This window comes from Triticum aestivum, chromosome 3A (assembly GCF_018294505.1).
Source record: "Triticum aestivum cultivar Chinese Spring chromosome 3A, IWGSC CS RefSeq v2.1, whole genome shotgun sequence".
NCBI classification, from domain to species: Eukaryota; Viridiplantae; Streptophyta; class Magnoliopsida; order Poales; family Poaceae; genus Triticum; species Triticum aestivum.
Genome location: NC_057800.1, coordinates 718,667,490 through 718,683,402, shown reverse-complemented (window position 1 = coordinate 718,683,402; position 15,913 = coordinate 718,667,490). Strand labels below are relative to the sequence as shown.

The 15,913-nt window shown below is 43.7% G+C and overlaps 1 pseudogene; it reads left to right on the top strand.

The window, feature by feature from the left end:
- Positions 1-2,864: 2,864 nt before the first annotated feature.
- Positions 2,865-3,671, top strand: LOC123059405 (probable NADPH:quinone oxidoreductase 1; annotated as a pseudogene).
- Positions 3,672-15,913: the final 12,242 nt, after the last annotated feature.

Here is a 15,913-nt window from a genome sequence, read left to right as displayed (position 1 = left end):
AAAAGAATGGAACGTTTTCATATATCAAAGAGCGCATATGGAAGCGTGTGCAAGGCTGGATGGAGAAGATGTTAGCAGGAAGTGGCAAGGAGGTGCTAATTAAGTCTATTGTGCAAGCAATACCAACATATTCCATGTCCGTCTTCAAATTGCCACGGGGCTTGTGCGAGTGTATCACGTCGATGGTTCGTAAGTTCTGGTGGGGCAGCAAAAGGGGCGAACGAAAAACGGCATGGGTGTCTTGGGACTCCATGTGCATGCCAAAATATAGAGGAGGCTTGGGATTCTGGGATATGGAGATATTCAACCTAGCATTACTGGCTCGGCAAGAGTGGAGAATAACACAAGATCAAGACTCCCTGAGTTCACGCCTACTCAAGGCTGTGTATTTTTCGGCTACTGATTTTCTTGATGCGGAGTTGGGAACAAATCCATCTCAGATATGGCGCGCTTTACATGAAGGAAAGGAAGTACTCAAACTGGGCTTGATCCGGCGCATAGGAAACCGAGCAGATACGAATGCATGGGAGGATGGCTGGCTACCACGTGATTTCATGCTGCGGCCAATATGTGCAGCGGCTGCAAACCCACCTGAGAAAGTAGCTGACTTTATAGCTGCAGCAACAAAAGAATGGGATGTTCAGAAGCTAAACACTTATATGCTGCCTATGGACATCGAGGTGGTACGAAAGATTCCATTAAGTCACTCAAACTCTCATGATTTCTGGGCATGGCACTATGATCAACACGGAATTTTTACGGTGCGATCTTGTTATAAGTTGCTCGTTGATACTAAGTTATAGAGAGAAGCTTGACTGAGTGGTGACATGGGGAACTCCAATTTACAGCAGGAGGAGAAGGGTTGGAAGAAGCTATGGAGCACAAAAGTACCGCCAAAGTTACGTATGTTTGCTTGGAGGCTGGCCAAGGCATCATTGCCGACGGGAGGGGTACGTGCACAACGGCAAATGGCCACCACACCGGTTTGCTCCCTGTGTAATGCAACAAATGATACATGGAGACATCCTTTACTGGATTGTAATATGGCAAAAAGTGTGTGGGCGCTGCGGGATGATGATTCTACCCTTCCGATATATGGAGATGAAACACAAGATGCAAAGTTATGGTTATTCGGGATAAGCGAGACTCTGTCCAACAAGAAGTTTATCGAGGTGTTAGTCACTTTGTGGGCAATATGGTATGCCCGGAGGAAAGCAATTCATGAGCATGAATTCCAAAGTCTATTGTCGACGCATCTATTCATCAGCAGATACTTGGAGGAGCTTAAGGTGTTAGATGTGGAGACCAAGACCAGGCATGGGGCAGCTCGGGAGGTGCCTCGATGGGTTCCTCCGCTCACAGGACATTGCAAGATCAACGTCGACGGAGCTGTGGCGAAGATGCAATGCAGAGGGGCCGTTGGGGCCGTATGCCGGGATGAACAAGGGCGTTTCCAAGGGGCCTCGGCAGTGGTGTTTGAGGGCATCTCTGATGCAGAAACCCTAGAAGCACTTGCATGTCGAGAAGCACTAGCGCTGAGTGAGGACCTGGACCTGGAAAGAGTACATATTGCTACTGACTGTCTGAGAGTCGTCCGGGAAATCGAAGCACCAAAGAACCTTGGTGGACATTGTATGATGTTTCATGAGATCAAAGAATGAAGCAATTTATTTAGGGCTTGTTTTTTTAGTCATGAACATCGCGAATGTAATGGGGAGTCTCACAGACTAGCACGTATGGCTACGTCTCTTGATATAGGTAGGCATGTGTGGCTTGATGCACCACCTGCTCATTTATGTATTCATGTAAACATTGAACTTAAGCAATAAAGTGCGCTGTGATTCTCAAAAAAAAACTTTAGGCCTTTGTTAATCGATCCAGCACTGTTGTCGGGGAGCCAGCGAGCCCGGGCAAGTGCCCAGGGTCGCCGGGCGGTGTCTCCACCACTGACTCTCAGTATGAGCTCTTGGGATATCCCGTGCGAGTGCGACGGAGGGCTGAAAGGGTGGCCCGTTTTGTTGCCTCCTATCATGCCATTAGATGTCCCGCAGCGCATAATGATCTTCAAAATCTCATTGAGAAGTGGTGGGCATGGAATGGACGACAAAGAGCATCATGATTTGTGCGTTCGATATTGTATTGTTGAACTATTTGTTATGTTTAATTGCACTATTTGTTCTATTGAACGATAAACTGTTTGTTTGAGTTGTAATAATGAAATTGAACTATTTATTTTGATTTATTTTTGTTTGTGTTTGATCTTTTTGCTTCTGTTTTCGAATGCATATGTTGTTTGAGCGAGAGTCGCGCGCGGCGCGCACGCTGCATTTTAGCGTGGCTGCTGGAGCCAGCGCTGCGCGCCGCGCCAAACCAGACGATGGGCGTGCGACAAAGCTGTTTTTTGCGCGCGGCGCGTTCGGCGCCTATTGGAGATGCTTTAAAAGAAACCCAGACATAGTCGCTGGCGAGTGACGTCATCAATGAGGTCTCCGAATACTATTGGTGACGGCTGCTGGTCGTTGGCCATATACTCACGTACAGTGCTTACACATGCATCCACGAACCTGCCTATTACTTAATCATACTGCTAGTACTAGATTGGGCAAGTAGCAATTGATCAGAAACTTAATCATATTGTTAGTACTAGATTAGGCAACTAGAAATAGATCAGGAAATGATGCCATCGATGACGATCTCATATCTTTCCACTAACGGTAGTGGATCAAATGACTCACTCTGTTGTTCAACGGGACAAAACGGTCACGCCAGCAACTCTGACGTTCACAATGACCTGGCTGAGATCAACTTTGGTCCTCTATTTAAGCCGTCTCCGCTTCCATGACCGGACACCAGTCACTAATCGAGCTCCATATCACGTCAGTAAACCGAGCAACCACTCACTCACAGGTTGTCACGGCAACCATCAAGATCGAAGCATGGGATCCGTGACGGCGTCGACGACGGCAAAGCCCATCCTCCGTGTGGCCGCCATCTCCGGCTCCCTCCGCAGCAACTCTTGGCACGTCGGCCTCATCCGTGCGGGTACGTACACACATTTCATTTTGCATGTGGTTACGCGCCCAGCTGAGTGCTGACCGCGCCTTGCATGCGTTCTGTAGCCGAGGAGATGTGCGAGGAGTCCATCCCGGGGCTGCGCATCGACCATATCGACATCTCTGGACTGCCCATGGCCAACCCAGACTTGGAGACGGACGGCGGCGACGGCTTCCAGGGGCACGCACAAATGCTGGGCCGACAAGGCAGCGGCGATCGTATGCGCCGGGGGCGACTTTGGTGGGGGCAGGGCGTCACTCCACCTGCGCGAGATCGGGATATATCTGGACCTGCACTTCATCAATAAGCCGGAGCTCCACATTAGGGCGTATGAGGACCCGCCCAAGTTGAACGGCGAGGGGAACCTCATCGACGCCAAAGCCAGAGAGCGGCTCAAGAAGGTGCTCCTCTCGCTGCAGGCCTTCGCGCTCAGGCTGCAACGCAGGGAGAATTGACTGAAGATCGAATGAATTTGGCACCAGAGCTAGCTAAATAATCTGCATTTCTGCTCAGATGATCACTTTTAGTTTGGGCTATGGCCCTTGGTTTCGTTAGTCTTAGCAATTTTACTTCGTATCCGTGTAATTGTATTTTGTACTTCCGTGAAAAATAAAGACGTTGCTGCTACTGTAAGCAGTCTACTTTTTTTTGAGCATCAGTACAGACACAAGCGTTCATACTTCATATACATGCACATACACTCATCTCTATAAACGCATACACACACTACCTCTATGAGCATCTCCGAGAGACTGAGCCGCCATATCATCTTGAGATTTACGAAGTCACCATAGGCGCCTCGTCGTCGACGGGAACGTCTCCTCCCACTGAAAGCACATCGCCGGAAATCCTGAAATAAATTCAAGAATAATGCGAGCACAAGGATTTGAACCCTGATGGGTTGAGGATACCACTGTCCACCTAACCATCTCAACCACAGGTTGATTCGCCTGTAGCCATAGCCAGCGCCAACACTTTTGGCCGTGACGAATCAACGGCAAGGGAAGTTTCCGGACTTTGCCCTCCGTGGCGACTTTGGCGATTTGCCGGCGACTGGCGTGATGCCGTTTCTAATCTCCTTCCTGATTCCTTCTCTTCTTGCCTAGATTTCTCTAATCTTTCCCAAATCCGGATTCGTTGTTGTTTCTCGCCCTCGCTAATTGCTTCACACTCTCGATCTGCTACTCCCCCAACAGAATCCCCTCTTTTCTCTAGGGACCCACGAACCAAAGATCCCCAAATCCTCCCTATTCTTGCTGTTGTGTGGATGATTGACCAGCTGTGCTCTCTGATTCCGCTGGATACAAGCTCTCAAAATCCTAGCTTGCCGTTGAAGCATCAATACAGGTCAGCTATTTATGCCCTTGCCTAGTACATCCACTCCTCAAAGGAGCAAGAAGGCATTGGAGGAACAGAATAGGTAGCTGGACCTTGAGGGAACGAAGCCAGTTCTGTAGGCGTCATGAGGGCCCTGGGATGGAATTGCCAAGGTATGGGAAGGAATCTTGGCAGTGAGAAGATGGCCTTTCTTGCCAGGATGATCCATTCTGCGAAACCTCAGATAGTTTTTGTTTCTGAAATTAAATCGACAAAGGTAAAATCTTCTGATCTATCTGCCAGATTCAACATGAATGACGCTTTAGTGGTTCCCTCTCGATGTCGCTCGGGTGGGCTATGGCTAATGTGGAATGATGATCTGCAAGTTCATGTTCATAGTGCTAGCTTCCATGTTATCTTAGCTATTGCTGTACATAGTACTAGCAATCTGAAGTTTGGCTTCGTGTGTATCTATGGTGATCCGTATCATCGTCAAACTTTTCAAATCTGGAGTAAGGTGGCTGCTTTTGCGTATAATAACTCCAGTTTACCCATGCTATGTATAGGGGATATGAATGAGCTTTTGTATGATATGGATACAAACTCCCCTAATATAAATCGCTCTCGCATGTATGGTTTTCGTGCTTTAGTGAAACAATGTGGTCTCTATGATTTGGGTTTCAGTGGTCCGGCATACACTTGGACAAATAAAAGATTTGCCTCTAAACCCACTTTTGAAAGATTGGACAGATGCTTGGTAAATGCTGAATGGTGTGCTGCTTATCCTATTTCTAATGTTTACAACATGCCTATTATCCACAATCTGAGTGATCATGCTGCAATCTTGCTGTCCACAGAAGGTCGCACTTGTAATATAAAATGCTCTTTTAAGTTTGAAAATTGGTGGCTTAAAGAACAAGATTTCCTAAACCATGCAAGATCAGTTTGGCTTTCTTCAAAAAATAAATCCTTCTCAAATAGAACTAACCATCTTGCAGGCTCTCTTAAGATATGGTGTAAGAAAAAGAAGCCACTGAATCAGGAACTAAATAATTTAGAGGAGCAGATCAAGCAAATTCAAATGAAGCCGTTTCAAGACCAAGACCATGCTTTGGAGGCATCATTAGTTGAAAGGTATGAGCAAACAATGACAAAACTAACGGATTCCTACATGCAGAGAGCGAAAAAACAGTGGATCAAAGATGGAGACAGGAACACTTTCTTCTTCCATTGTGCTATCATCAAAAGAAGAAGAAGGAACACCACTGCTTCAGTCAAAGATGAAAATGATGTTATACAGCACATGCCAGACAAAATCAGTAATACATTTGTGAATTATTTCAGATCTATTTTTGCATCCACTCAAACTAACAATGGCAGGCCCTTCTTCAATGTTCAATTTCCCCAACAGACACAAGACTACACATATTCTATTCCAGATGAAGAGGAGATTTTGGACACTCTCAAGGGTATGAAAAGAAACGCATCGCCAGTGCCTGATGGATTTAATGTAGAATTCTACATTGCAACCTAGGTGTGGATCGGGCAAGATGTCGTGCGGCTGGTAAGGAATTTCTTCCAAACAGGTATAATGCCAGCACATATAAATGATACCCACATTGTTCTGATTCCTAAAAAGCTTGTTCCTTTAGTGCCGGCAGATTATAGGCCCATTAGTCTTTGCAATGTCATCTACAAAATTATTGCAAAATGCCTTGCCAATAGACTGAAACCTCACTTGCCGGACTATGTTCATCCTTCTTAGCAAGCTTTCATTGAGGGTAGGCGTATTAGCAGTAACATCATCATAGCGCAAGAGATAACACATTCTTTTGCTCTTTCTTCTTGGAAGAATAAAGCCTTTATGCTCAAAATAGATCTTGCCAAAGCTTTTGATAGACTCGAGTGGAATTTCATTGTTGCTGCTCTTGCTCGTAAAGGGCTGCACGCTCATTTTATTAATTTAGTCCACTCGTGTTTCGCCGACTTTTTCTGTTGTCATTAGTGGTCAACCGTTTGCGAGATTCAGAGGAGATAGAGGTGTTCGGCAAGGTTGTCCCCTGTCCCCATACCTTTTTGTCCTAGCAATCAATGAACTTTCAATTGCTCTACAAGAGGCCATGGCAGCTAACTGTTTTGAAGGTATAACTCTGGGACCAAATTGCCCTGCTACCCACTCTCTCCTTTTTGCAGATGATCTACTTGTTTGTGGAAAGGATACAGTACAAGAAGCAACTAGAATGAAGCAGATCTTGCATGATTTCTGCATACGCTCGGGCCAGACTCCGAATTGGAGTAAGTCCGGGATAATCTTCAGTAAACATGTTCATCCTAAAGAATGTCAATTAATCAATCAGATTTTGCCGGTGCCAACCATTGACAACAACTTCATTCATCTTGGGCATCCTCTCATCCTCCCAGGTAAGGATAGAACAATAGCCTACAACTTCATGCTTGATAAATTCAAATCCAAGCTCACAACATACAAGGCCGGTAAACTTTCTCATGCTGCAAGGCTTGAACTCATCAAATCTGTTTTCTCCTTCATTCCAGTTTACTATATGTCCAACATACTTTTCACCAAAAAGTTTATTGCCAAGCTCACTGCTGTTATTAGGAACTTCTGGTGGACTGGTATAAGAGAAGAAACAAATTCTAGGAGCCTTTGCTTGAGAGCTTGGAAAGACATTTGTACTCCAAAAAATGAGGGCGGACTTGGTATAAGAAATCTCCAAGCAATGAATCAGAGCCTCATTCTTATGGCAGCATGGAGGATTGCTGATCAACCAAATGATTTCTTACATGCTGTACTCAAATCCAAATACTTCCCAGACTCTTCCATTTGGCGCCCAAATTCAAATGCTCCAAAATCAGCCTAGCTTCCATTATCAAGGTTCTTCCCATTCTTAAAGCTCACTGCTTTTACCAAATCACCCAAGGCTGCATTTCAATTTGGAGTACACCATGGTGCCAAAATTGGACCCACATCTATGAAGCTCTCATAATTCAACCTGGAGTTTTTTCTTACCCAACCCAAGTTAAGGATCTTTTTTGGATTCCAAATCAGAAAGCATGGGACAATCAGCTAATTGACACACTGTTCCAACAGCCCATGGCTTCCATTATCAAGAGCACGGGCATTATTCAATCTCAGGAGAACGACATCCTCTGTTGGAAATTAACGCCGTCGGGTAAATGCAATTCTAAAAGTGCATACCGTGCATGTCTTCAATATTTACAGGAACATGGAGAGCCAAGACCGCGACAGGTGCATCCTCACACTATACAGCTGCTGAATCAAATTTGGAAAAACAGACAAATAACTCCACAAGTCCAGGCCTTTGGATGGAGATTACTAAGGAAGGCAATGCCAACAGGGGAAGGAGTAGGGAAGTACTCTAAACACATCAGTAAGCTATGCTCTAGATGCGGCATGGAGGAGGATGATATTCATTTATTCTTTACATGCAATTTTGCTAGAGCCGCTTGGTTCACTGCTCCTTGGTTCGTTCGTTCTGATATTCTAGTTCTAAACTGTAACTCTCACTCAGCTTCATATAACGTTCCTAAATATGAATCATCCACATGCATCCTTGCCAAACATCCTTACCTTTATGTGGTGCATATGGAAGTTCAGGAATGACAATCTTTTTGATAGGAAGCCAGGCAGCCCATACCAAGTTCATCACATGGCACAAGCAATTAGACAAAATATGGAGATGTTGGACATGCCTCAGTTGGCGCTGCAGCAACAACTAAAACCGTGCAACAACATTACTGCTGCTTTTTCCGCTTTGCAGGTTGATGAACAAGGAGCTCCTTCTGTTCCAGAGCAAGGGGAAACACTCAAGTCTGATCTACAAATTACAGGTCCCAAGATTTTCTCGGATGCATCATGGAAAATCAAGAAAATTCCAGGATCTCAAGCACAAGAGGTGACAAGAATAGGAGTGTATTGTAAACTTTAGAATTTGCATCACATTGATACTGTGTTCATACAAGCATCCATGCCGGTGACTCCAACTGTCTTACAAGCTGAAGCTGCAGCTCTCAACTTAGCAGGGAAGGTGGCCAGCTTACTACAGATCCAACAAGTCACATTCTTAACAGACAGCTTGACACTGGCAAAAGCAGTTGTGGCCTCCTCTTCACAGAATCCGCGGGTCCCTTGGGAGATTAGAGTGCAAATTGCAGATTTCCACAAAATAGTACAATTTCTATCCCATGCAGTGTATCATATTAAAAGAGATATAAATGGGGTAGCGCATAACTGTGCTCATCAGGCAATTAGACAATCTTTGTCTAGGCCTATCTTTAGTTGTACTAATTCTTCTCATAGAAATAGCCGCTGTCCGGTTGAGTCTATCTTCCAAACTCTTTGCTCGCAGGGCTATGTAATCACTTGTTGGGTTTCGTAGAAATTTCAAAAATTTTCCTACGCACACGCAAGATCATGTGATGCATAGCAACGAGGGAAGAGTATTGTCTACGTACCCTACGCAGACCGACTGCGGAAGCGATGACACGACGTAGAGGAAGTAGTCGTACGTCTTCACGATCCAACCGATCAAGCACCGAAACTACGGCACCTCCGAGTTCGAGCACACGTTCAGCTCGATGACGATCCCCGGACTCCGATCCAGCAAAGTGTCGGGGAAGAGTTCCGTCAGCACGACGGTGTGGTGACGATCTTGATGAACTACAGCAGCAGGGCTTCGCCTAAACTCTGCTACAGTATTATCGAGGAATATGGTGGCAGGTGGCACCGCACACGGCTAAGGAATCGATCACGTGGATCAACTTGTGTCAACTTGTGTGTTTAGAGGTGCCCCTGCCTAAGTATATAAAGGAGGAGAGGAGGGGAGGCTGGCCGGCCAAGGTGGGGAGGCGCAGGAGAGTCCTACTCCCTCTGGGAGTAGGATTCCCCCTCCAATCCTAGTCCAACTAGGATTCCTCGGAGGGGAAAAGAGGAGGAGGGGGCCGGCCACCTCTCCTAGTCCTAATAGGACTAGGGGAAGGGGGGGGCGCGCAGCCCAACTAGGGCAGCCCCTTCTCTTTTCCACTAAGGCCCACTATGGCCCAAATAGCTCCCGGGGGGTTCCGGTAACCCTCCCGGTATTCCGGTAAAATCCCGATTTCACCCGGAACACTTCCGATATCCAAATATAGGCTTCCAATATATCAATCTTTACGTCTCGACCATTTCGAGACTCCTCGTCATGTCCGTGATCACATCCGGGACTCCGAACAACCTTCGGTACATCAAAATGCATAAACTCATAATATAACTGTCATCGTAACCTTAAGCGTGCGGACCCTACGGGTTCGAGAACAATGTAGACATGACCGAGACACGTCTCTGGTCAATAACCAATAGCGGGACCTGGATGCCCATATTGGCTCCTACATATTCTACGAAGATCTTTATCGGTCAGACCGCATAACAACATACGTTGTTCCCTTTGTCATCGGTACGTTACTTGCCCGAGATTCGATCGTCGGTATCCAATACCTAGTTCAATCTCGTTACTGGCAAGTCTCTTTACTCGTTCCGTAATACATCATCTCACAACTAACATATTAGTTGCAGTGCTTGCAAGGCTTATGTGATGTGCATTACCGAGAGGGCCCTGAGATACCTCTCCGACAATCGGAGTGACAAATCCTAATCTCGAAATACGCCAACCCAACATCAACCATTGGAGACACATGTAGTACTCCTTTATAATCACCCAGTTACGTTGTGACGTTTGGTAGTACCCAAAGTGTTCCTCCGGCAAACGGGAGTTGCATAATCTCATAGTCATAGGAACATGTATAAGTCATGAAGAAAGCAATAGCAACATACTAAACGATCGGGTGCTAAGCCAATGGAATGGGTCATGTCAATCAGATCATTCTACTAATGATGTGACCTCGTTAATCAAATAACAACTCATTGTTCATGGTTAGGAAACATAACCATCTTTGATTAACGAGCTAGTCAAGTAGAGGCATACTAGTGACACTCTGTTTGTCTATGTATTCACACATGTATTATGTTTCCGGTAAATACAATTCTAGCATGAATAATAAACATTTATCATGATTATAAGGAAATAAATAATAACTTTATTATTGCCTCTAGGGCATATTTCCTTCAGTCTCCCACTTGCACTAGAGTCAATAATCTAGTTCACATCGTCATGTGATTTAACACTAATATTCATATCTGTATATGATTAACACCCATAGTTCACATCATCATGTGACCAACACCCAAAGGGTTCACTAGAGTCAATAATCTAGTTCACATCGCTATGTGATTAACATCCAAAGAGTACTAAGGTGTGATCATGTTTTGCTCGTGAGAGAAGCTTAGTCAACGGGTCTGTCACATTCAGAGCCGTATGTATTTTGCAAATATTCTATGTCTACAATGCTCTGTACGGAGCTACTCTAGCTAATCGCTCCCACTTTCAATATGTATCCAGATTGAGACTTAGAGTCATCTGGATCAGTGTAAAAGTTTGCACTGATGTAACTTTTACAACAAACTCTTTTATCACCTCCATAATCGAGAAACATCTCCTTAGTCCTTACTAAGGATATTCTTGACCAATGTCCAGTGATCTACTCCTAGATCACTATTGTACTCCCTTGCCAAATACAGAGCAAGGTATACAATAGGTCTGGTACAAAGCATAGCATACTTTATAGAACCTATGACTGAGGCATAGGGAATGACTTTTCATTCTCTTTCTATTTTCTGCTGTGGTCGGGATTTGAGTCTTACTCAATTTCATACCTTTGCAACACAGGCAAGAACTCTTTCTTTAACTGTTCCATTTTGAACTATTTCAAAATCTTGCCAAGGTATGTACTCATTGAAAAATCTTATCAAGCGTCTTGATCTATCTCAATAGATCTTGATGCTCAATATATAAGTAGCTTTTTACTGAGGTCTTTTCTTTTTAAAGAACTCCTTTAAAACACTCCTTTATGCTTTGCAGAAAAATTCTACATCATTTTTGATCAACAATATGTCACTCACATATACTAATCAGAAAGGCTGTAGTGCTCCCACTCACTTTATTGTAAATATAGGCTTCATCGTAAGTCCATATAAAACTATATGCTTTGATCAACTTATCAAAGCGTATATTCCAACTCCGAGATGCTTGCACCAGTCCATAGATGGATCGCTGGAGCTTGCACATTTTGTTAGCACCTTTAGGATTGACAAAACCTTCTGGTTGCATCATATACAACTCTTCTTTAATAAATCCATTAAGGAATGTAGTTTTGACATCCATTTGCCAGATTTCATAAAATGTGGCAATTGCTAACATGATTCAGATAGACTTAAGCATCGATACGAGTGAGAAAACCTCATCGTATTCAACACCTTGAACTTGTTGAAAAACTTTTGCAACAAGTCGAGCTTGGTAGATAGTAATACTACTATCAGTGTCCGTCTTCCTCTTGAAGATCCATTTATTTAACATGGCTTGCTGATCATCGAGCAAGTCAATCAAAGTCTATACTTTGTTCTCATACATGGATCATATCTCAGATTTTATGGCCTCGAGCCATTTCGCGGAATCTGGGCTCATCATCGCTTCCTCATAGTTCGTAGGTTCATCATGGTCTAGTAACATGACTTCCAGAACATGATTACTACACCACTTTGGTGCGGATCTTACTCTGGTTGATCTACGTGGTTCAGTAGTATCTTGATCTGAAGTTTCATGATCATTATCATTGGCTTCCTCACTAACCGGTGTAGGTGTCACTGAAACAGTTTTCTGTGATGAACTACTCTCCAGTAAGGGAGCAGGTACAGTTACCTCGTCAAGTTCTACTTTCCTCCCACTCACTTCTTTCGAGAGAAACTCCTTCTCTAGAAATGATCCATTCTTAGCAACGAATGTTTTGCCTTCGGATCTGTGATAGAAGGTGTACCCAACAATTTCCTTTGGGTATTCTATGAAGACGCACTTTTCCGATTTGGGTTTGAGCTTATCAGGATGAAACTTTTTCACATAAGCATCGCAGCCCCAAACTTTAAGAAACGACAGCTTAGGTTTATTGCTAAACCATAGTTCATACGGTGTCGTCTCAACGGATTTAGATGGTGCCCTATTAAACGTGAATGTAGCTGTCTCTAATGCATAAGCCCAAAACGATAGTGGTAAACCGATAAGAGACATCATAGATCGCACCATATCTAGTAAAGTACGATTACAACGTTCGGACACACCATTCCATTGTGGTGTTCCAGGTGGTGTGAACTGTGAAACTATTCCACATTGTTTTAATTGAAGACCAAACTCGTAACTCAAATATTCATCTCTACGATCAGATCGCAGAAACTTTATTTTCTTGTTACGATGATTTTCAACTTCACTCTGAAATTCTTTGAACCTTTCAACTATTTCAGACTTATATTTCATCAAGTAGATATACCCATATCTGCTCAAATCATCTTGTGAAGGTCAGAAAATAATGATACTTGCCATGAGCCTTCATACTCGTTGGTCTGCATACATCAGTATGTATTATTTCCAACAAGTCAGTAACTCGTTCCATTGTTCCGAAGAACGGAGTTTTAGTCATCTTGCCCAAAAGGCACGGTTCGCAAGCATCAAATGATTCATAACCAAGTGATTCCGAAAATCCATCTTTATGGAGTTTCTTCATGCGCTTTACACCGATATGACCCAAACGGCAGTGCCACAAATAAGTTGCACTATCATTATTAACTTTGCATCTTTTGGCATCAATATTATGAATATGTGTATCACTACGATCGAGATCCAATGAACCATTTTCATTGGGTGTGTAACCATATAAGGTTTTATTCATGTAAACAGAACAACAGTTTATTCTCTTACTTAAATGAATAACCGTATTGCAATAAACATGATCAAATCATATTCATGCTCAACGCAAACACCAAATAACATTTATTTAGGTTCAACACTAATCCCGAAAGAATAGGGAGTGTGCGATGATGATCATATCAATCTTGAAACTACTTTCAACACACATCATTACTTCACCCTTAACTAGTTTCTGTTTATTCTGCAACTCCCGTTTCGAGTTACTACTCTTAGCAACTGAACCAGTACCAAATACCGAGGGGTTGCTATAAACACTAGTAAAGCACATATCAAACACCTGTATATCAAATATACCCTTTTTCACTTTGCCATCCTTCTTATCCACCAAATATTTAGGGTAGTTCCGCTTCCAGTGACCATTTCCTTTGCAGTGTAAGCACTCAGTTTCAGGCTTTGGTTCAGCTTTGGGCTTCTTCGTGGGAGTGACAACTTGCTTGTCAATCTACTTGAAGTTCCCCTTTCTTTCCCTTTGCCCTTTTCTTGAAACTAGTGATATTGTCAACCATCAACACTTGATGCTCTTTCTTGATTTCTACCTTCGTTGATTTCAACATCACGAAGAGCTCGGGAATCATTTTCATCATCCCTTGCATACTATAGTTCATCACGAAGTTCTACTAACTTGGTGATGGTGACTAGAGAATTCTGTCAATCACTATCTTATCTGGAAGATTAACTCCCACTTGATTCAAGCGATTGAAGTACCCAGACAATCTAAGCACATGCTCACTAGTTGAGCGATTCTCCTCCATCTTTTAGCTATAGAACTTGTTAGAGATTTCATATCTCTCAACTCGGGTATTTGCTTGAAATACTAACTTCAAATACCGGAACATCTCATATGGTCCATGATGTTCAAAACATCTTTGAAGTCCCGATTCTAAGCCATAAAGCATGGTGCACATAACTATCAAGTAGTCATCATATTGAGCTAGCCAAACGTTCATAACGTTTGCATCTGCTCCTGCAATAGGTCTGTCACCTAGCGGTGCATTAAGGACATAATTCTTCTGTGCAGCAATGAGGATAAACCTCGGATCGCGGATCAAATCCGCATCATTGCTACTAACATTTTTCAACACAATTTTCTCTAGGAACATATCAAAATAAACATATGAAAGCAACAACGCAAGCTATTGATTTAACAACATAATTTGCAAAATACTACCAGGACTAAGTTCATGATAAATTTAAGTTCAATTAATCATATTACTTAAGAACTCCCACTTAGACAGACATCCCTCTAATCCTCTAAGTGATCACGTGATCCAAATCAACTAAACCATGTCCGATCATCACGTGAGATGGAGTAGTTTCAATGGTGAACATCACTATGTTGATCATATCTACTATATGATTCACGCTCAACCTTTCGGTCTCCGTGTTCCGAGGCCATATCTATATATGCTAGGCTCGTCAAGTATAACCTGAGTATTCCGCATGTGCAACTGTTTTGCACCCGTTGTATTTGAACGTAGAGCCTACCACACCCGATCATCACGTGGTGTCTCAGCACGAAGAACTTTCGCAACGGTGCATACTCAGGGAGAACACTTCTTGATAATTTAGTGAGAGATCATCTTATAATGCTACCGTCAATCAAAGCAAGATAAGATGCATAAAAAGATAAACATCACATGCAATCAATATAAGTGATATGATATGGCCATCATCATCTTGTGCTTGTGATCTCCATCTCCGAAGCACCGTCATGATCACCATCGTCACCGGCGCGACACCTTGATCTCCATCATAGCATCGTTGTCGTCTCGCCAATCTTATGCTTCCACGACTATCACTACCGTTTAGTAATAAAGTAAAGCATTACATCGCGATTGCATTGCATACAATAAAGCGACAACCATATGGCTCCTGCCAGTTGCCGATAACTCGGTTACAAAACATGATCATCTCATACAATAAAATTCAGCATCATGCCTTGACCATATCACATCACAACATGCCCTGCAAAAACAAGTTAGACGTCCTCTACTTTGTTGTTGCATGTTTTACGTGGCTGCTACGGGCTTAAGTAAGAACCAATCTCACCTACGCATCAAAACCACAACGATAGTTTGTCAAATAGACTCCGTTTTAACCTTCGCAAGGACCGGGCGTAGCCATACTTGGTTCAACTAAAGTTGGAGAGGCAGTCGCCCGCAAGCCATCTCTGTGCAAAGCACGTCGAGGGAACCGGTCTCGCGTAAGCGTACGTGTAAGGTTGGTCCGGGTCGTCTCGTCCAACAATACCGCCGAACCAAAGTATGACATGCTGGTAGGCAGTATGACTTGTATCGTCCACAACTTACTTGTGTTCTACTCGTGCATATAACATCAACATCAATAACCTAGGCTCTGATACCACTGTTGGGTTTCGTAGAAATTTCAAAAATTTTCCTACGCACACGCAAGATCATGTGATGCATAGCAACGAGGGAAGAGTATTGTCTACGTACCCTACGCAGACCGACTGCGGAAGCGATGACACGACGTAGAGGAAGTAGTCGTACGTCTTCACGATCCAACCGATCAAGCACCGAAACTACGGCACCTCCGAGTTCGAGCACACGTTCAGCTCGATGACGATCCCCGGACTCCGATCCAGCAAAGTGTCGGGGAAGAGTTCCGTCAGCACGACGGCGTGGTGACGATCTTGA